We start from the raw sequence: 23,315 nt of genomic DNA, 5'->3' as shown, positions 1-23,315 counted from the left end.
TAACGCTGAAGTACAACATTTTTATGGAGCCTTCAAAATATCGTCATCATTTGTTTAAATTACCAGCTCCCGGAACGTATTAGTAATGTTTATAATGTTGGCATCATGTTTTCTACTCAGGAATTCTTATTCAGGAAATGAATATATAAATTTTATCGTATCAATAATTTGCAGTTTATTCTCTAGGTCTCATTGAGAAAAACAATAGAACACAGAGGCTAACGAAACTATATTATCCCTTTTCAAGCTTACTCCAAGAATTAGCTGTGTTTTACAAAATGGATCAGCTTGTGGTCAGTGCATTCAAAAAAATTATGAACTATTTTGTTATTCATTATAACATTCAATTACTTTATTGCCAAATTACAGATGTTCCTTCCTATCTTACCCCTAACTTATTGATGATAAGCAATATATTTATTTTATGTATTTCATTATATATGTACGTGTATGTATATGTTTACGTTATTTATGTGTGTATGTATATATATGTAGTCTAATATATTATGTATTAGTGTTTTTTTTTTTTGTTTTTTTTATTAAGTTCTTGTCTAGATTGTAAATTGTTTAGATTGTATTCTTCTACCCACTCATTTAAAGCTTTCCTTCGTTAAGAACGGTTAGCTGGTAGAAAACTCAATTGTTGAGTTAAGCTCGCCATTTTTTATATCTTACGCAATTATTGTAATATTAACTGTGTGTACAATAAAGAATAAAGAAGCAAGAGTTGTCAGGCCAGATAAAAAAAAAACCTCTCACTTTTACTGGTGGTAGGACCTCTTGTGAGTCCGCGCGGGTAGGTACAACCACCCTGCCTATTTCTGCCGTGAAGCATTAATGCGTTTCGGTTTGAAAGGTATGGCAGCCGTTGGAACTATACTTGAGACCTTATATCTCAAGGTGGGTGGCGCATTTACGTTGTAGATGTCTATGGGCTTCAGTAACTACTTAACACCAGGTGGGCTGTGAGATCGTCCACCCATCTAAACAATAAAAAAAAACATCAAAACCTAAATTCAATACACTTTACCTGCTGTAGATATTTTGCTCAGAAACGAGCAATAAAATATTATTTTTAAAATCAACTCCACTCTACTGTAAATCACTTAAAATAGATTAATAAATAACTACAATTTTATAGTTGACTTTTCGAATATTATATTATCTCGATCGAGTTTTGATCGATTTTAAGAAATCCTTTGTCGGTTCCTAATACTAAATGTGTTCTCGATAGATACGTTTTTAATACGTCATGAGATCCAAGTTACAGACTACGAATTTATAATGGGCAGCCATTTGAGCATTTTCGCTTATCCACCCTTTTTAAATACAAAACGTTATCTATATACATATATAAAAATGAATTGCTGTTCGTTATTCTCGCTACAACTCGAGAACGGCTGGACCGATTTGGCTAATTTTGGTCTTGAATGATTTGTGGAAGTCCAGGGAAGGTTTAAAAGGTAGATAGATACATATGAAAATTCTCGGAATTAAATAAAATTACCAATTTTGTTTGTCTTTTGATGTGTCCCCCATCGGACGGATTCCTTTTGTCTTTTATTTATCGATTGAGGCACTACGAAGTCTGCCGGGTCAGTTAGTGAGCTATAAAAGTACTTACACTTGACCCGACAACCATTCAAAAATATTTGAGAATAATGAAAATTATTGGTAATGTATTTTTTGGCTTTTTCACTGCGAATAAATTATGTATTGCGGCTCAAAGCTTAAGAAGCTAAGCGTCAGATACTCAAACGAACTCCCGAAAAGAACTAACACAGAGTAGGGGAGCGTGAATAGCTGGTAACTAACTATAAATGGAAAATAATATTTACTACCATATATATATATACATATATATTTTTTTTTTTTTTTCTTAGATGTGCGGACGAGCCCACAGCACACCTGGTGTTAAGTGGTTAGTGGAGTCCAAGACATCTACGACGTAAATGCTCCACCCACCTTGAGATATAAGTTCTCAGAGAGAGCCACCCTTCAAACCGAAAGGCATTAGTGCTTCACGGCAGAAATAGGCGGGTTGGTGGTACCTAACCGCGCGGACTCACAAGAGGTCCTACCACCAGTAAAAACTACTACTACTACTACTACTACTATTTACTAGTTCATATATTTTGTCAATTTACAAATATATCGCTACCAGTGTGCTTAGTCCGAGTTTTTTTAACGTTTTCGATTGTGTAAAAGTTAACTCAAATTTGTATGAAGTTGGAACAGCGCCCCTAGCGGCAAACCTAGGCAAACTTTCCAACTCCATACAAATTTGAGTTAACTTTTACACTATCGAGAACGTTAAAAAACTCACACTAAGCACACTAAGCTGAGTTGTCCTTGCGAAATAAACCACTTCGTTCTTGCACATGGGGTTTCCTGCTACCTTTTTTTTGCCACGTAGTATCTATAGCAACGGTAGCCATTTACCACTAAGTAGACTGTTTTCCCATCTGCCTACAAAGACTAAAATAGATACATACATATAAACTGTCACGCGTCTATTTGCCTTACATTACGTACAATGAAAAACGAATTAGTACAATGTATTTTACGATCATATTTTTAGCCATATCTTGTGATGTGAAACCAGCCTAAGCGATCTGTCTTCAGTTCATAGTTCCGAATACTACGCACACCATGTTTCGTAGTCTAAGTTTACGACCGAATGAAATATTTGGAATGCCATCTTCATGTATTATATTTTACATTTGATAAAAGCTTTACGATCCTGAATTTACATACAAATGTAGCGCCATTGAGAACGCTACCTAATGCATACTGACCGACTTAATTTATTCGCATTTCATTATTTTTATTAGATACTAGCGACCCGCCCTCACTTCGCTTCGGAAACATTAAAACACACATGAAACCAAAAAAAAAAAATAAAAAAAAAAATAAAAAAAGTAGCCTATGTTCATCAGGGACAATGTCGGCTTCTAATGGAAAAAGAATTTTTCAAATCGGTCCAGTAGTTTCGGAGCCTATTCGAAACAAACAAACAAACAAATCTTTCCTCTTTATAATATTAGTATAGAAAATCTGACACACGAATAAATGGAAGTCAGTGACAATGTCCACGAAACTATGCCTTTTTGCCGTCAGTGTGCAGTAAACTTGGAGTAAAGTGATTTCTATTGCTTATGACATCAGTAATGCCTCGATGGGCACTTGGGAACAAATTCTTTGACATTTGACAGTAGCCAATGCCAAGGAATTCGTTTTTGTAGCTTGGTTCTACTTAGTATTAGAACATTTTGATTCTATCGTCTTAGCTATTTTCTCTGCTATAAGCGCCACGAAGCAACCACTTGTCTTGGTATTCCGGATAGGCCAACTATGATTTTCATATGGAAATTCCGGTTTCACCATTTCATTTCATCTCCGACCCAGACGACGGGGAGATTTTTTGTTGGATCCCCCAGATCCATCCTCAGTGCTTTTAAGCTCTTCAAGTACTGGGCACCGTTCTCGTCAAACTCGTCAATTAAGACGAAGAGCTCGACGAGCAATCTAACCCATAGACGCAAGCCACTGAGTTTCTCGCCGGATCTTCTCAGTGAGTCGCGATTCCGATTCGGTGGTAGATTCTGCGAAGCACTGCTCTTGCTAGGGCTAGTGTTATCAAATACTCTATGGTTGTCCTCGTGAGCTCACGTACTCTTAGGCTACCAGCGAATAGGTAGGAAAAAAAACATTTTATTTCAATATAACTATAGCTAGGATAAATATATTACAAGCAAATTCAAATTCAAATTCAAAATCATTTATTTCAACTTAGATTTCAGTATGACACACTTATTGAATGTCAAAATAAAAATAACAATATTAATTCTACCACCGGTTCCAAAAAAAGCCACAGTCCTGAGAAGAACCGGCGAAACAAACTCAGCGGGCTTTTTTTTGTTTTTTCCCAAAATATTTCCATTTTTTTTTAATAAATAAAAATATTTACAATATAGGAAAAAACAAGTCAAAAAATACAATTAAAATAATAATAATAATGCAAAATGAAAAGGTCAGGAGCGAATGCCTCATTCCCCTGCCTTCATGTACACGTGTTAGAAATGATACTTCCTTTGCCAAGAAACATACCTAGATTACAAATATGGTGGCCAAAGTAAAGATTCAATTTTTTATCAATATGTTATATATTTGACAAAATCCTCGTCCAGGCCTATTAAGCAAAACTCACCTAAAACAACAAAGTTTCATAATAAAAAAGTAAAAATTAAGACCTTGAAATCGAATTTTAGTACATCAACATTTTGCCTAATGCATATCCATGATAAATTCTCATACCTTAAATATTAATAATATAAACACAAGAGCTCCTTGAACACAGTGCGTGTAGCATGTTGATAAATTTTGTTTGCGGTCAATAAAACGTCGGAAACGCCAGACATTAACATAGAAGAATATTTGCAAAAACTGTCATAGCCCGTCAACGCTTGTCACCAGGATGCGCGTCTGTCAAATTTGACGTTACAAAATGTCATGTGTTATCTTTGACTACAAAGGGCACAGGCATGTTTATCGGAATAGCATGAAACAATGGTTTTTAAAGCCAATGTACATCCGATTTTCGGTAGCCTCATGATATTATGATATTATATTCGTCTATGTTCGCCGGAACTTGCTTAATAAATGTCGCTTCCAGGAATCGGCTAATATTTGTAATACATTGCGTGCAATTGAAAATTACAAATTATGTGTTATTACTTTTATACCTTTTGTCTTCTTTTTAATCGACTTTAAAAAAGAAAGAGGTTCTCAATTCGACTGTATTTTTTATGTTTTTTATCTCAATACTTTCGACTGTGTGAGCCGATTTTAATGATTCTTTTTTATTTGAGAGCAAATGCTTCCCGTGTGGTCTCCAAAAATAACAATAATTATAACCACATTTCTTTTTTTCTTTTTTTTTATTACCCTTGCAGGCAGACGAGCATACGGCCCACCTGATGATGAGTGGTTACCGTCGCCCATGGACTTCAGCAATGCCAGGGGCAACCAAACCGCTGCCTACCGTTGAGTAGTGTATATTAATTTGTTTTCATAGATTTTAAGGCGGTTTTTGTTTTTGTTAAAGCTTTTGTTTATTAAGTACACTTTTAACACACCCTGTATACACAGACTTATTTGTACAAAATGCATTTAACGAAAAAATATATATATTATTTAAAAACACACACACTCCTTGCGTCGGTTTCCTCATTACTGAGGGTCGTGGTCATGGCCTTGAAACAGATTGTTTTTTATAGTGCACCGCCATCTGTTCCTATCTGCAGCTGAGTGCAGAGCATCGTGCACTGTGGTATCCAGGGCTGCACGAATCTGGTCCGTCCAACGGGTCGGGTTCCTGCCTCTTGGTCGCTTGCCCTCGACCAAAAACACACACACACACACACATAAAAATTCATTAACAGCTAATATCGCAATTATTACTTTAAATATTATATTAAACAAATCAAATAAGCTATTTGAGTGTACGCTTCGTGTCTACATTTTGTGAGCTTTGTGTAAATATGACAGAGAACGCGGCGCCGCTTGTTTATACTTTCAATATAATTATTGTTCATCGCCTAGTCGGACCTAATGCTCATTGCACAGCCTGGAGAAACTCACAATTCTCGGACAAATGGAGGGGAAGCGCGCTAGAGGAAGAGCGCCAGCTAGATGGGTTGACCAACTCAAGGAGGTGACTGGAGGCCAGATATGGGGAGCGGTACATATGGCGCAGGACCGGACCGAGTGGAGAAGATTGACATACAGTCACGATCCTCAGCATTGAGGGAACGACAAGAAAGAAGTTGGACCTAGAATGAAGTTGAATGTAACGTAATCTGCATATTCGAAGGAATTTAGATTTAAATTTAACGGCTGCCTGGTGTAGTGGTAAGTGACATGGTCACTACACAAGGGGGTCGCGGGCTCGAGTCCCGCCAAGGGAAGATATTTATATGATAAATATAAAATGTCTTCTGGTACCTGTAACACAAGTTCTTTACGAACTTAGCTTGGGACTAGTTAACGTGACGTGAAAAAAAAAACACAATTCGAAGAAGGAGGAAAGAAGCATATTTTTAATATATATAAATTACGTGTCACGTTGTTTGTCCGCGACACCTAAGCTAATGAATCGATTTTACCTTCTTTTTTTTTAAATATGTGTTTTGTTCCAACTTAGGTCACAGGATGGTTTTTTTTTCGATTCATGGTCGCAATATTTATTAATTAACAATATAATGATTTTTGTGTTGATTATTGTTATTAATTGTAAGTTTCATAAATCTAAAATAGATGGCGCTGTGTTAAAAATCCCAACGTTTCACATAAGCTACAATTTAAAGGCATAAGCACCACGTGTTGCTGAGACTAAAGTCTAAGTTAAATTGATTTGGTAGTAAACGCAATACAGTGAAATGCAATTGTTCTTACTTTGTTAATTTTTGGTATTAGCATAGCCGGCCACGTGTTATTTAGAAACAAAAACCTTAGCCACAGCAACGTGTAGCCGGGTCTGCTAGTCTATATATATATAAATGAATTGCTGTTCGTTAGTCTCGCTAAAACTCGAGAACGGCTGGACCGATTTGGCTAATTTTGGTCTTGAATGATTTGTGGAAGTCCAGAGAAGGTTTAAAAGGTAAATAAATATGAAAATTCTCGGAATTAAATAAAAATAACAATTTTGTTTTCCTTTGATGTGTCCCCCGTCGGACGGATTCCTTTTGTTTGTTTTAAGTTTATTTTATACAAAAGTTTAGGTCTTTTATTTATCGATTGAGGCACTAGGATGTTTGCCGGGTCAGCTAGTTATTAATATATTCGTTTAAAGCGTTTCGGGTTCCGCTTCTATTATATACGATATCATATTTTGTTCGTTTCGTATTAAGGACATTGTATTAGGGGTGTGTATTAACAAAGAAAAACTGATATATGATGCGGGACTTAAGCTCTGCCCCTTTGGGAGAGAAAATAGAAGAATAATTTGGGAAACAAAAGATTAAAGGAATGTAGCAGCAGTAATCAAATTTTGTTATCACTTAGATGGACGAGATCACGACTGACTTGGTGTTAAATGGTTAGAGGAGCTCATGGACATCAATAAAGTAAACGCCGCCACGCACGTTGAGTTTTAAGTCTCAGTCTTAAAGCACAACGGCTGCTCCGCCCTTCAAGCCGAAGCGCATTACTGCTTCACGGCAGAAATACGGTACCTATCCGTGTGGGGGCTCATAAGAGGTCCTACCACCAGTAGTCTACCCTAGTACTGATCAGTCGAGAAATACCCGCCACCTAGAAATCTTTTTGGGGGCGTATTTCGGCCCGCGACCGCTTCCGATCCGATTGTAGATTCATTCGCGAAGCAATTGCTCTTGAGTTGTTAGGTCTCCTTCGGAGGCGCTCAGGCAGTTGTTAGCAAATCCTGCCCCTCTTGGCTGAGCCTTTGCTCGCCCACCTGTCCTGGGCCTACGGGCCACCAGTAATCTTTCAATCATAAAAAAAACCAGATCAGAGCTTATGATTTTACATACCGCAGCCAAAATTTTAAGTAGTTAAAAGACAATGCAATTAGGATTTCAGCGTCGCATTACAAGGGGTGGTATTCAAGTTATCCTACCTCAAGCCCGAACCAGCAAGACGCTTTATAGTTTATATCAATCGGTTCCTAGAGACATCAAGAACCGTACAACTAACAATTTAGATGTATTCACGTAACGAATGGTGATTCAATATAATTACATTGTTATTATTTACATTTAGAAGTGTTGTTGTATTTACGTAGTCCTCCTTGAACACGCAAACGCGAATATTAACGCGTTAACTATTAGAAATTTGTATTGTTTTCATAACTTCGAAAACTAAGGTCAACGACATGTGCGACTGTTATTAATAAATCGAATTTTCACAGAGATATCCAACTATTGTTGTAAATTTTATATAGTTTTAGTGTAATAAGGGTTTTAGTGAATGTATGGGTGACAAAAAGTCTTAGGACCGATGGTAGGGATTATTTCGTGTCCACGTAGGTAGATACCACGTCTGCTTATTTCTTTATATGTCTCAGTTTGTCCCAGTTTTTATTATACAATTTAATGGAAATTTCGTCCTCATGTATGAGTCGATGTCTCAATTATCAAAATATCTCACCGTCTTACTATAGTTTAGTTAGTTCTTCATCCCATCTATAGCAATAAGAGAAGTATGTACGATAAACGGGCATTGTGAGAAAATTCAAAATTACCTAAGTAATTGATTATATTTTATTATGTACGGTGGCCGGCAAGAAGTGGATGAGGAGAGTCGTAGACCGGGCTCAGTGGTGTGGATTGAGAGAGGCCTATGTCCAGCAGTGGACGACTGTGGGCTGTTGATGATGATGATGATGATGATGTATTAGCTATTTTATTTTCGCAGAATATTTAACAGGATAATTTTACAAAAAATTAAAAACTATTATCTGTCTCATTCAAATCCGTACTGTTAACATTCACGTATCAACAATACCTACTGCTCATATTTGAACACGCGAAATATTTTTCATTACTAACACAACCATATTCTTTCACGGTATAAATCGAAAATAAATTTTAAAACACTATCTACTAATAAAGTGTAAAAGACTGATACAATTTCAAAAATAAATAAACAGTATTTTAGATTTAAAATGTGACAATCGCACCCAAATGTTGTTAAGCCCTGCTAACGCTGGCGCCCAAGCTTATTGCGGATTCAGAAATCCCGCATACAGAAATAAATACGAACTATAGCGTGTTTTGCTTATCCCTAACACATTATTATTTTAGTTCGTGTTTTAGCTATTTTACCGCACGACTAGAGATGTGCAGTCTACTTTAAGGTTTTATCGGCTTACACTTAAATGGCAATAAGGAATATATAATAACTGGAAACAAATCAGGCACGGAGATCCGGTTCCAAATTAGGATTCACCGTGTTATGAACTGACAGAAACTGATATACATACTTATAAACTTTTAAGTATATGTATACATATATATAATAGATAATGCGCACCGGGCGCAGGAGAAGGGCGGACAACGCCCTTTTCCGCCCCCCATGAATGGGTCCAGGGGCGAGGGACTTGGGAAAGCCCTCGCCCCCTATTCGATGGACCTGTGGCGGAGGCGCTTGCGGGTGTCAGCGCCTGTCTCTGAGGCTATGCACGGAGTAGCTGAACGCCTCACTACCCCGTGCAGGAGACGAGGCCTGGACAGACCGGGCCAGCACTGGTGTGGGGCTGCGGAAGAATTTGGATTCCCGCGGCCCTGCGCGCACGTGTGGGTGGACACCGGGGTGGTTTTAGCCGGTAGGAGTCCGGCACGCCCCTCCGCCTTTCCCCAGGCGGAGGTAGTCCAAGAGGATTTCCCCCCCCCCAAAAAAAAAAAAAAGGATTGCCCCGTCGCGGTCGGATAAGTAATTAACCGAATATCAAATAAAAAATACTTGGTAACAAGTTCTAAGGTCTCAGTATGGTTGGGCTGCCCCGCTCTTCAAACCGAAACGCATTACTGCTTCACGGCATTAATAGGCAGGGTGGTAGTACCTACCCGTGCGGACTCACAAGAGGTCCTACCACCAGTCCTACCACCAAACAGCCTGCTGGACTTCAAGATACTACTGGTTCGTTCTGTGTGAAATTACCACTAAGTTCAAATGTCGACGGATAATAATTACTACTCTGTAATATTCGTCCGTGACGAGGAAAACAGTTAATCATTAGAAGCTTCAGAAATAATATGATGATATATTCGGCAATCTCAATTCCATGCAGTATTCACTACACCAGTATTCCATTAAATTAAAATAATATTTTATTATTATTTCATAACAAACACATCTCTAGACGTAACGCGAACGAACTTGACGCGTGCTCACACAGATTTAAAAAATACTTCTACCGTGCTTATTACCGTGAGTTTGTATGACCTTGAGCCTTGCTCGTAATATGCTGAACATAATCGCCAAAACAATATTGGACTTCTTAAGTTTACCGTCTTACTGGAGATAAAGTACGTAGTGAAACCAGAGGCATAGATATAATCGATTTGCTTATATATGCGAAGTGTCTATGCTTTCCATTACGAAAGATTTGAAGCCCGTATATTAATTGAAAGAGGAAGTCTGAAAGTGGCACCTGTGACAGAGAAGCTGAGAAGTGCGCGTTTGGGATGGTATGGAAATGTGATCAGACGAAATGAAAATGAGGTTGGTAAGAGAGTGTTAACTATGAATGTGGAAGGACATAGAGGAAGAGGTAGACCTAAGAAGAAATGGATGGATTGCGTGAAAGACGATATGGGTAAGAGAGGAGTGAGCGAAGAAATGGCATTTGATAGAAGAGTCTGGAAGGAGAAAACATGTTGCGCCGACCCCGGGTGACTGGGAGAAGGGCAGGATAATGATGATGATATTAATTGAAACTTTGATCTGTGTCACCATAAGACTATTATTATATTTTTAAATGATAAGGGAAGTTGTCGTGGCCTAAAGGATAAGATGTCCGGTGTATTCATAATGAGCGGTGCGATTGCGCCGACGCTTGAAGTCCAGAGGCATGTACCAATTTTCCTAATGAAATAGGTACTCATTAAATGTTAACGAATGAATACCACGATGAAGGAATAGCATCGTGTAATAAAAATATGAGACCTGTAAAAATTTTTGTTGGAGTGATTGATTATTAGTGGTAGGCATCTTATGAGGCCGCAAGGATATTGATCATCAGTTGCCTATTTCTGCGAAGTAAGCAGCAACAAGTTCCATCTTAAAGGGTAGGACAACCCTTGTAATATATACTCGTGTTTCAAGGTGGGTGGCGGCATTTACGTTGTTGACGGCTACTCTATATCAATGCGCTTAGTGCGAGTTTTTTAACGTTCTCGATAGCGTAAAAGTTAACTCAAATTTGTATGAAGTTGGAACAGCGCTCCTAGCGGCAAACGTAAGCAAACGTTCCAACTCCATACAAATTTGAGTTAACTTTTACTCTATCGAGAACGTTAAAAAACTCGCACTGAGCACACAGGTATGAGTTCGTTCACCTAACTAAGCAAATAAAAAAAACAATAATTAGGGAATCAATGTAAGTTTGAAATAACAACTATCTACTATCAATCAAACCGAAACGATAGATCTTTGGCCAGCATAAGCACAAAAATAGAAAGCAGTTAACATCGATTTTCATCTATCAACTACCAAAAAAGGACGCATATAAATAAATTAAAACCAAAATACAAATCCGAGATACCATTATTCGTCGAAGATTACGCCAAAACATTTAAAATGCGCTTTCAAGAATACGTGTACAGTTCAGACTATAGGGGATTAGGGACGCAACGCGCGGACTTCAAAACGTGAACTAACTCAATTTATAGACAGAAACGAACGAATAAATTAAGGGAGTTCTAATAAAAAGCACAAAACATTCGATATGTTTTCGGGGCTCGTGATTTGTCGCTCGAACGATTTATGTATGGCCACCTATACAGATCAAAGGTTCCCCGTATTTTAACAGTGCAGTGCTATATCAAAAGGTGAAACAAGTTTAATGTAAAAATAGTTTTTTTTTTCTTTTTTTGGTACGTGACCATCGACAAAGTCTGTGAGGCGACGTGGATTTATTTATGTTTTTTCCATGGGACGCATTCTGTGATATTTGTCGAGGGGGGCGGGGAGGTGATTATAGGTATATTGAGTTTAACTATCAACATATTGTGGTGACTCTGGATTAAGGGTAGGCGTGATTTTGTATAACAGTTAAATTGTTTTTTTTTTATGATCGCCTTAAGCTAAGTTGTTACAAATTATCTATAGACGTCAGAACATAAAGGCTACACCCGTCTTCAGAAATGAAATCGAAAATTCTCAATTTCATTATAAAACAGTTCTTCTAGCCTTTAAAGTAAAAAGAATGTGCGCTTTACAATATAAATACCATCCAGCCTATTTCTGCCGCGAAGCCGTAATGAATTCCGATTTGAAAGGTCGTGTGCTATACAACTTAGACTCATAACACATGAGCAATCCATCGCCATAGCTATAGCCATCAAAGCAATAAAAAAAATACATTTTTTAATTTTATTATTATTTCTTTATTGATAAAAAAAAACTACACAATTTACAAAATATCCAACTTTTTTTAATTCACAATGATTTATATAAAATTACGCGTCCGAGTTATCCGCATTAGGGATGATCGCAAGGATCAACCCCGCTCCGCTGTGCAATGGAGCAGCTTCGCCCTGGGGGAACCGCCTGCATGATCACGGTATCCCTTACGCCAGGTAAGTATGATTAAGCAAGAATTTAATTACGAGAAGGCCTATCAACTGTGTAACATCTCGTCACCACGATTCAGGAATTGTTGAATTTACGTGCAGTGACATCTGTTGATAACAAACTAAATAGAAGAAATCTTACGTTACGGACGTTTTTTCCGGTTATGGTACCCCTCCGCATTGTCCCATAAGGAACTTCGTTCCAAAAAAACGTGAATCAAATACGGTGGTAGATTTTACGTTGCTGATGTCTGTAGGCTCCAGTAATCACTTAAAACTAGGTGGACCGTTCGTTACCTGGTTCGCCCGTCTAAGCAATGGAAGAGAACTAATAAATGCAGAATCGTGATATCCTTGCAAGTACGCTCCCGGTTTGAGCCCCGTGAGCTTACCTACACGTAAAGGAGAAGCTGAAATAGCCTCTAAGGCTATCAGCATAGGTAGAATAAAAAAAAACACTTTTGGTGGGTAATTTTTATTACACGATTCGTCCCTGTGTGACCACGAAATTCATTGACTCGCGTGTACACGCATGCACAAACAGTTACCGCGGCTCGTACGTAATCACCGAGCTACAAGTTAACTAAACAATTAGTTCGCGTACTCACTAAATTTAAAAGCGTTTAGCGTAAAACTGAAAGCGTTGCAAAGCCGGATTTAGATTGCGTATTTAGCGGCGACCGCAGGAATTAGTGCAATATTAGAGAAAATAAAAGTTGCCATTCACCGAAAGCCAGAGTACGCCCAGATGTTTCAATACTTCATTCTTATTTAATAATGAACTAATTTGAGTCTTGTACCAAATAAATAAAGAAAAAAAGCGCAAACATTTATTTTCATTCGGACTTCTTTTTACTTCGTATACCTGTATATGTATAATTTCGATGCCTCCAATGAACACTACTCTAACTCAAAATTTTGAAATTTTTGTTTTTCACGCAAATCGCTTCACTATTTTAAAACTATTACAAATTCATTATTAATAGGGCTCGAAGCAAGAGTAAATCAGCTAGTTACACAAGAAAAAACCATAAAATCTTTATTATTGCAGATATATTTATCAACTTTTTTCGTTTAAACTCCCCTCCTGTAAACATACGGATTTGGAGTTAGAGTAGTGTTCATTGGAGGCCTCGATTTTATTGTACGTGTGTATGTCACTGAACTCCTCCTAAACGGCTGAACCGATTTGTATGAATTTTTTTGTACGCATTTGGGTGGCACCCTGGATGCGTTAGATTCACAAATCAACCCGGCAGACGACGCTGCAGTCAATATCTTTGTTATTTATCTATATTGCAACTAAGCGGCTGGATCGACTTGAATGAAATTTTGCAGGACAACATCTGTCTTTTTTTTCCTACCTATGCGTAGAGCCTTGAGACGCTATTTCAGCTTCTCCTTGACGTGTAGGTGAGCTCACGGGACTCCACCGGTAATGTTGCAAACACTGGCCCTAGCAAGAGCAGTGCTTCGCAGAATCTACCACCGGATCGGAAACGCGACCCACTGAGAATATCCGGCGAGAAACTCAGTGGGCTGTGTCTATGGGTTAATTCACTCGTCGAGCCATTCGTCGCAAGCGACGGGTGCGACGAGGACGGTGACCGGTGCTTGTGGTACCTAAAAGCACCGTTAGCATCTGTCGGGTTCCCTTGTATGTATATAAATACTTATCTAAAGACAACCGCGAGCAAAGCCTATCTGATATTTAGTAGCTCAATAATTATATCTCACTATATACTGACTCGTCTTGGACCTAGTTCGGGGTTCTTTTTCAGCCCTAAGATGTCCAGTAAATAGCCCTCTATATGTATCAAGACAGACATTATTCAAGTCATGTACTTCTATGAACACTAAACCACTTAATATTGACCTCATCTCATATTACTAAAATCCTTGAATAAACAAAACAATAAACGAACAGTTTTCGTGAAATATAATTCAGATAATCCTGTTTACCCAACTCCTCGAAGGTCTTAATAACACGGGCGCTATCTGCGCACCTCGGGAAGGTGCCAACGCAGAATTTACATAAAAGCTTATGTATCTAGTAATGAAGTCGAAACATGGCGCCGTCTCTCGGGAAACTAGTTGTAGATAAGAAAGACACTGGACAATAAATAGAAAACAGAAGGATTATTAAATCATTTATTTTAATATTTTTTTTTATATCAAAGGACTCCTTTTAAACCACGATTTAAGAAGAATATACCATAACGCTGCAGAAATATCAGAGTTAGATGATATGTGAGAAAAGTGACGGATTATTCTAGGTAAGTCTCCCAGTAATAAGGTATAGACTTGACATGGTCAATGCCACCATCCAACGCCAGGCACAAGATTGAAGAATTGAAGACTGTGTCCTATGTACAAGCAGTATCTGACACGTGCTTCTTTTGTGGTAGAAAGAGAATTGTGGACATATCCGTGCGGACTGTTTACTAAATATTACTGGTGGTAGGACGACTTGTGAGTCCGCACGGGTAGGTACCACCACCCTTGCCTATTTCTGCCGTGAAGCAGTAATGCGTTTCGCCTTGAAGGGCGGGGCAGCCGTTGTACTGTTAAAACTGAGACCTTAGAATTCTTGTCTCAATGTAGGTGGCAGAATTTACGTTGTAGATGTCTATGGGCTCCGGTAACCACTTAACACCAAGTGGGCCGTGAGCTCGTCCACCCATCTAAGCAATAATTAAAAAAAAAACATATCTTTTTAAAAAAAAACATATCTTGACAAATTATACTAGATAGAGTATGTACCAGGCGCGCATAATAAAGAAGAGGTGTATAATAAATTAAATCTGGCTTAATTTGTCTTAAATGATTCGTTCCTCGCAAAACACACCTGCTGAACATACCTAACTGTGCCCGCACTGATCCCTTGCCACATCTAATGGTAAAGTCCACGTGGAAACCGGCCAAAGGATTACCTGAATGTTTATTGAAAATAATTTCAATAACGACTAACTAACAACAATAAATATCGGAGGATCAGGCGAGTTCTAGGGAAATTGTCATAGATAAATCACGCAAAATATTCGACTTTGAAACGGAATTTGGTGTTGGAGTCGTTCCAGAGTCATATGATAATATTTATCGGATTTGATTATCGAAAATTTAGACTTGAACTATTCTGTAGTAATTTATACATATAAATAAAATTATTCTGTTTTTAATATTGAAATAGCCGCTTTTTACTACATGCATATGAATATATATACGGCACATACACCAAAATAACAGTTTTTACAATTTTTGTTTGTTTTTTCCGGCTAATCTCTGGAACGGCTGGACCGATTTTGACGGGACTCTCACTGATATGTAGCTGATGATATAAAGAGTAGCTTAAGCTACTTTTTTACGGGGCGCCCGTGTGGGGCCAGTCCCTGGCCGTGGGGGTAGCGAAGCTGCTGCAACGGCCGCAACGCACCATCGCGGTCAGGGTCATCCGCAGCTATCGCACCATCTCCTTCGAGGCGGCGTGTGTACTGGCTGGGACGCCGCCTTGGGTTCTCGAAGCGGAGGCGCTCGCTGCTGACTATCAGTGGCGGGCTGACCTTCGTGCACGGGGCGTGGCACGTCCCAGCCCCAGTGTGGTCAGAGCGCGGAGGGCCCTCGGCGGTCCGTGCTGGAGTCATGGTCCAGACGGCGGGCCGATCCTTCGGCTGGTCGTAGGACCGTCGAGGCGATTCGCCCGGTTCTTGTGAATTGGGTGAATCGTGACAGAGGACGCCTCACTTTCCGGCTCACGCAGGTGCTCACTGGGCATGGTTGCTTCGGTGAGTTCCTGCACCGGATCGGAGCCGAGCTGACGGCAGAGTGCCACCATTGTGGTTGCGACTTGGACACGGCGGAGCACACGCTCGGCGCCTGCCCCGCATGGGAGGGGTGGCGCCGTGTCCTTGGCGCAAAAATAGGAAACGACTTGTCGTTGCCGGGTGTTGTGGCATCGATGCTCAGTGACGACGAGTCGTGGAAGGCGATGCTCGACTTCTGCGAGTGCACCATCTCGCAGAAGGAGGCGGCGGGGCGCGTGCGAGACGCGCAGGCCCGCCGCCGTCGAGCGGGGGTCAGGGAGGCGGATTTCGCCCTAGCCCTGGCCCTCTAAGTGTTTCGGGTCTCTCTCACATGTCGGCCTGGGGACCGACGAAGGGGACCTAAGAAGACGACGTGCAAGCTGCTCTGCACGCGTTTTATGCAAGAGCGTCCGGGTGATGGAAGGCAGGCTATCCTCAACCCACGCTGGTTCTGACCCAGCGGGGTATTCCGAGGGAAGACCATTCTAACCGGCGCCATTCTAGGCGGGCTTCGGATAGCCTGCCGACCGAGAGGACTGGTGGTCGTGGCGCCGACGACCGCCGGTCCGGCGTCCCGAGGGGGAGGGTGATGGGAGAGATGTGCTCCGCACTAAACGCTTCACTTTCCCCCCTTTGCCTTTTTTTTTTTTTTTTTTTATTGCCCTTGTAGGCAGACGAGCATACGGCCCACCTGATGGTGAGTGGTTACCGTCGCCCATCGACTTCAGCAATGCCAGGGGCAGAGCCAAGCCGCTGCCTACCGCTTAATACTCTCCACAAGCCTCGTTTGAAGAAGGACATGTCATAGCGCTCGGGAAACACCGTGGAGGGGAGCTCATTCCATAGCCGGATGGTACGTGGCAAAAAAGATCTCTGGAAACGCACTGTGGATGACCGCAGTGGCTCCAGGTAGTATGGATGAACTCTACTCCGGTGGCGGGCGGTGCGATGGTAAAAACGAGATGCCGGTATCATCTCGAACAATTCCTCAGAGCACTCCCCATGGAACATACGGTACAAAATGCAGAGGGAACCGAAGTCCCTCCGCAGACCCAGAGGCTCCAAACGATCCGTGAGAATGGGATTATCGACAATCCGAACGGCCCTCCTCTGTATGGAGTCAAATGGAAGAAGCTGGTATTTGGGAGCCCCAGCCCAGAGATGGGAGCAGTACTCCACGCGAGGCCGGACTTGTGCTTTATAAAGCAAAAGCCTTTGTCCAGGCGTGAAGTACCGCTTCGCTCTGTTGAGGACTCCCAGCATTTTGGACGCCAACTTGGCTTTGCCTTCCAAATGACTCCGAAACTGGACATCGCTCGAAATGTCGACCCCAAGTATCCCAATACTCTCGGAAGGTTGCAGGGATACTCCTTGGAATTGCGGCGCCATGACAAAGGGGTCCTTCTTTGCAGTGAACGCGCAAACTTGTGTCTTTATCGGGTTGAATTGAACCAAGTTCAATTCACCCCATTCGGAGACTCGCCCCAGAGAGTTCTCCCCTTCAGACACAAGTTTTGATCGTCTCTCTTGCACCGCGCTCCGAGAGAGACTCTGATGGCCGATATATCGCGCATCCCCCGTGCTGTCATCCGCATAGCAATGCATGCCATCAATAGTTCTGAGTTCTGCCTCATGCGAGGTTTGGATGCTGGTTGTTGAGCGACAGGAGGTTTTAGTCGGTTCAACTCCGACATGCCCCGCCCTCCATCCCCAGTGGAGGGCGGAAGTCCGGTGATTTCCTCCTGACAAAAAAAAAAGCTACTTTTTTTAGACTAGCTTCGCCTCGCGGCGTCTCCGGCGGTACGACAATAACCGCGGGTTACATCGCGGGACTCAGCTATCAATAATAAAATTTAATGTTTCCGAAGCGAAGCGAGGGCGGGTCGCTAGTAACAAATAAATTTGGCTAGTTTGTTTCGGTAATGGCTACTTTACAGTGTTAATTACCTTCGAACTAATCCCTATATTTAACTACGTACGTGCGGCGTGTATGTTTGTAGCATTTACTGCAAATATTGTTATGTCGCAAAGCAAATTTGTGTTTTATTTTAAAGAGTTAAGATATACATTACACCTGAATTGATATATCGATCGATCACAGGTCGCTTACGTGACAAAGAAATAGTTTACAGTATCGGTTATTCAAATCTAAAAAAGCTAATCGCGGTAATCAATTTTAAGCTATGTAAATAAGTTTCTTTTTTCTTTGTACTTTATGCGATGATTTTTGCATTGAAACTGGCACTGTCCTTTATAGTAAGTACCACGGTACAAGAACAAGTCGCATGTCAAATAATGACAAAGCATACACGCTGCTTTTAATTTATGTAATAACTCATTTTCACTATGCTTGGCGAATAAATGATTTCTTTCTTTCTTTCTTTCTTTCTTTCTTTCTTTCTTTCAAGAAAATTTTGTCATAGTACCATCAACAGATTACAAGTAGCGTGCGATTAGTTTTAACAAATTAATTTTTCACCTTTACTGATACTCGCAACAACATATGAATACGTTTTAGTACATCAAATGTACAAATAATTCGTAAATAAGAATAATGCGTCCACTAATATAAAAAAAATACACTAAACAACACATTAGCGGATATAAATGAGTTTCAGACGAGAGACTTGCAAGAGTCAAAACAACGTTTATGTCAATCACTTGGGTCGTCTGATTCTTGGGTGGGGTCCGCGTGCTGGCGATAGAAAGCTTATGAATTAATAATATTTATTTGCAACGCGAAAAGTACATTATGTTCTTGGCGATATCTAAATATAAGCGACTTATTAGAAGTTAAGTGGCTTTTTTTTCAATTGAAAAAATCTGAACTTTTGTAAGAAAATGAAGTTCATAATAATATCGACACTGGTATAAAGTGCAAAGACTATCTGATGGTTGACTGCTCTTAAATACTGCCGATAAATTGTATAGAATTAAATTTAATGTAAAAATAGATACTCCTAAGCTGTCATGCGAACAAATAAATATGTTGAGAACTATTACAAATCTATTAATTATTTATAATTGCATGCACTGGTGAACGAGATTACGGATCGTCTGGTAATACGAGGATACCACAAGCATCGCAACGTGAGTTCTGCCGCCTACGTTGTATTCTTGGGGAAGATAAGATCTAAGTCTCAATTGTGAAACATCGGCGACCTTATCGGTATCTACCTAAGCGGGTTCACCAAGCGTTCTACCACAATGCCTATTACCCTCTTAAATCTATTCCCATATGTCAGTAAGGGTTTAAAATATGAATCTATTCTCAAACCTCAACCTGAATTTTAATTCTTAACTATTTTTGCACTCTTTTGCACAGCCTTTGGTAGTATAACGTACTTTTCAAACTTTAAGACGTCTGATTACCTTGTAAAATTACACACGTAGCAAGGAACGATGACAGTACATGATTTTTGTTACTTTGGCTTAATAACGTGGTCAGTACAAGAATAAAAAAAATGGCTATTAAAAAGTGTTCTTTTTCTCAATTTAAAACATATAATTAAAAAAAAAAATTGGTTACATGAGTAGACGAGCTTACAGCCGACTTGGTGTTAAGTGGTTACTGGCATATACGACGTAAATGCACCACCAACCTTGAGATGTAAGTTCTAAGGTCTCAAATATAGTTACAACGGCTGCCCCGCCCTTCAAACCGAAACGCATTACTGCTTCACGGCAGAAATAGGCACGGCCGTGGTACCTACCCGTGGGGACAAGTGGTCCTACTACCAGTATTTTTGTTTCATACGTAACAAACACAAATATGAGAATTTATATTTTAAATTCTCCGCTACAACTGAGACCGCACAATGCTTATAACGAGCCGTGTGATCGCGGGCGGCGTATCGCGTGCACTTTAATTCGTTACAAATCTTATAATTTGCGACTCCGTTCCCTAATGAACCTAATTAAGCTCGTTTTATGTTCGCCGCTTTGAGCTTTCACTTTCCGAATTCCTTAGCTGAAGGTTAGTAGGGTAATAATTAAAATTAGTTCAAAAATATCTCCGCTCTCAATGCTATCGGCATTGTATTTAAGCTAAGCAGTGTATAATACTGAACACGCTTCCAAACAGAGAGTAAAGTAACAAGGGTATACAACATTCAGTTAAATAAAATAAAGGAAATAAATAGGTTCTTAGAGAAATGAGCTTGTACGGACAATGCTCTTTATCTATATATTAATACGTGAAGCCAAAATTTTGTACCCCTTTTTACAAGAATTCCACCGTCGGAGGAGTATGAAATTTCTCACATTTATTTATAGAAAATACAGAGAAGGAGTGCAGAATGTTTTTTTTTTTTATTATGCATAAAAAATACATTAAATCAATTAAAAAAACATTTCACACAATACTATGTATTTGACTGACACACGCATTTAAACTCTTTTGTTTATCGCTATAGTCTGTGGTCAAATTAAGAATAGATTATATGTATTGTTTGCCTTTAATATTATTTGCCTATAGTGTAGCATTGGCGAAATCTGTGATTATAGAAGTATAGTCTTTGACAATAGAACCATAATAATAGTTAAACTTAAAATTTCAATTAATTGTAATCGAACTTCGTCTACTGTAGGACTACTAGTACATACAAAAGAAAGAGCGTTCGCCAATGATCGAAATTGAACTGTCATCACTATATACATACATACAATAGTTATAAATATTTTATGAACAGATATGAGTAGAAGGGCTATTTTGATAATATCCTGAAAAGCACCCCACGCTTTTTTACAATAAAATCATTTTTTCTTACACCATTTTTTTAATTCGAATTTTTTAAGATTTATTTTCTATTTTTTAGTTGGATTTTCTATAAAAGGGTATTTAAAAAAAAAACTATGATTTATTTTTAATTTGTTTGTTGAATTTCAAATTTTTCAATATTTTTTATATATATTGAATTGTCATCGGTCCTTAATAAGTATGCCAAATTTCGAGTTAATCCAACGTTTTGAGGGGGTCAAAATCATGTTCAATGATTCCGTTACATGCTAACATACATACGTCTGAAGCTAATAAAAGCGTATTAAAAATTGGTACCTACCCGCCTGCGGGATTTGAACACCGTTGCATCGCTAGATACGAATGCACCGGACGTTTTATCCTTTAGGCCGCGACGATTTCAATTCAGTTAATTAGATGACAATTTTGAAAATTTTATTTCCATATCCTATTTTTTTATTTTATTGCTTCGATGTGTGGACGAGCTCACAGCCCACCTGGTGTTAAGTGGTTACTGGAGCCCATAGACATCTACAACGTAAATGCGCCACCCATCTTGAGATATAAGCTCTAAGGTCTCAGTATAGTTACGGCTACCCCACCCTTCAAACCGAAACGCATTACTGCTTCACGGCAGAAATAGGCAGGGCAGTGGTACCTATCCGTGCGCACTCACAAGAGGTCCTACCACCAGTGTATAAGCTTATTGTATAATATATATACTTAGAGACTGCCCTGTAATCGTACAATTAGAGTTTCGCAACAACAATGCGGCAGGCTTGTTTCCAAATAATTAATTGCCATCGAATGCTTATTTAAGATTTAATAGTTAAATTTTCAGTCATTGCCATTGGCCATTGCTGTTGTTATAATCACGATTAATTAAGTATTAACTTTACATAATACCGCTTGGCCAACGCTTGCTTTGTTTTGAGTCCAGACAAAAACTTAAAGTCTTCTAAGGATTTTTTATGTTGATATGATGCCTTCATAATTAGGTAAATTATAATTTATTTTTGGATGCATCAGATATGTTTATCTACCAAAATATTTAGTAGGTATTTAGTGTTGAAGTAATGGATATTTATCTTGTACCCTTTATCTAAATGAGGATATAAGTTCGTAGTGTAGCTACCCATTTTATGATTAAACATTCATCAATCATATTTTTAGATTTTTCCGCGTGTTTATCAAATGTTTATCAATTTTTACAAGAGGTCCTATCTTGTGAGTCCGCGCGGGTGGGTACCACCACCCTGCCTATTTCTGCCGTGAAGCAGTAATGCGTTTCGGTTTGAAGGGTGGGGCAGCCGTTGTAACTATGCTTGAGACCTTAGAACTTGTATCTCAAGGTGAGTGGCGCATTTACGTTGTGGATGTCTATGGGCTCCAGTAACCACTTAACACCAGGTGGGCTGTGAGCTCGTCCACCCATCTAAGCAATAAAAAAAAATGTAATTTGAACAAACAGTTTTGCCTATTTGACGAAGAAAGAAAAAGTGTACTGTAAAAAAAATGTTACGTAATTAAGCCCTACCTTGCTTATTTAATACTAGTCAAACGTCAAAGTCAAATAACTTTGATTACACACACGAGTTAAGCCAATCTAAAGAAAGATACATATCTTGAAGATTTCATCGATATCGTCCTATCTTTTCATAGTGTTGTATATAGGCACCGTACCACATATCGATATTTATATTTAGTATTTGGATTTTATTCAATTGCACGATGCTATTGTTGGATTTTTAGTATCGTTTATAAACAAACTTATTTGTCACACGATTACTTAGAAACCTTTCTTAAATTAATAGCACAGTAGGTAGAAAAGCTTCATATCCATTCGATTTTCAACTTACAAATAAACATAAGATACTAAAATAGCAACAAACATTTCTGCCTGACACTATTGAATTGTGGGCGTTTTTGCTAATGACATCATCGGTTTAGGTTAAATTATTAACATAATGATAATAGATTATATTAATCGGCTTAGCGCAGGTAGGTCTAGGTGTGAAAATATCTCCTATAATGTTGCCAAAGTAGCTTTATCAATAGGTACATAATAACGTTATTAATGATACCTTAATATGGGATATATTATTATAATACTAAGACACATTTGTTGTGAATACCGGTAGTTTTGTTTCTATAAAGGTTTATAGATAAAATGTTTTTCCTGTCGATAAGCTTTTTGTGAACGAAACGAATGAATGAAAAAAAGAACGACTACACAGGCAGCAATCTTAGGTGAGGTAGTTAAATAGAACTAACGAAACTTATACTAAGCGCTCATCAGGAAAAAAAATAATATAATTCGCAGAATGAATTCTCAACTCTAATTCAAAGGGACATAGATCAACAAAATGTCAAAATGTTTGTAATATCTTGTCATCGGGTATTCGGTATCGATTAATGTAATCGGTATAACTGGAATCAATTCGGATCTTAGCTACT

General features: G+C 39.1%; 1 protein-coding gene and 1 pseudogene across 1 annotated transcript in view; both read right to left on the bottom strand.

Annotated features, from left to right (window-relative positions):
• LOC105841531 (uncharacterized) overlaps positions 1 to 23,315 on the bottom strand; it is a 273,844-nt gene that overhangs the window by 136,169 nt on the left and 114,360 nt on the right. The gene's annotated exons all lie outside the window — the stretch shown is intronic.
• Positions 12,194 to 12,334, bottom strand: LOC119630137 (U1 spliceosomal RNA; annotated as a pseudogene).

This window comes from Bombyx mori, chromosome 21 (assembly GCF_030269925.1).
Source record: "Bombyx mori chromosome 21, ASM3026992v2".
NCBI lineage: Eukaryota > Metazoa > Arthropoda > Insecta > Lepidoptera > Bombycidae > Bombyx > Bombyx mori.
Note: the sequence above shows the minus strand (reverse complement) of the source record. Positions and strands in the feature narration are given on the sequence as shown.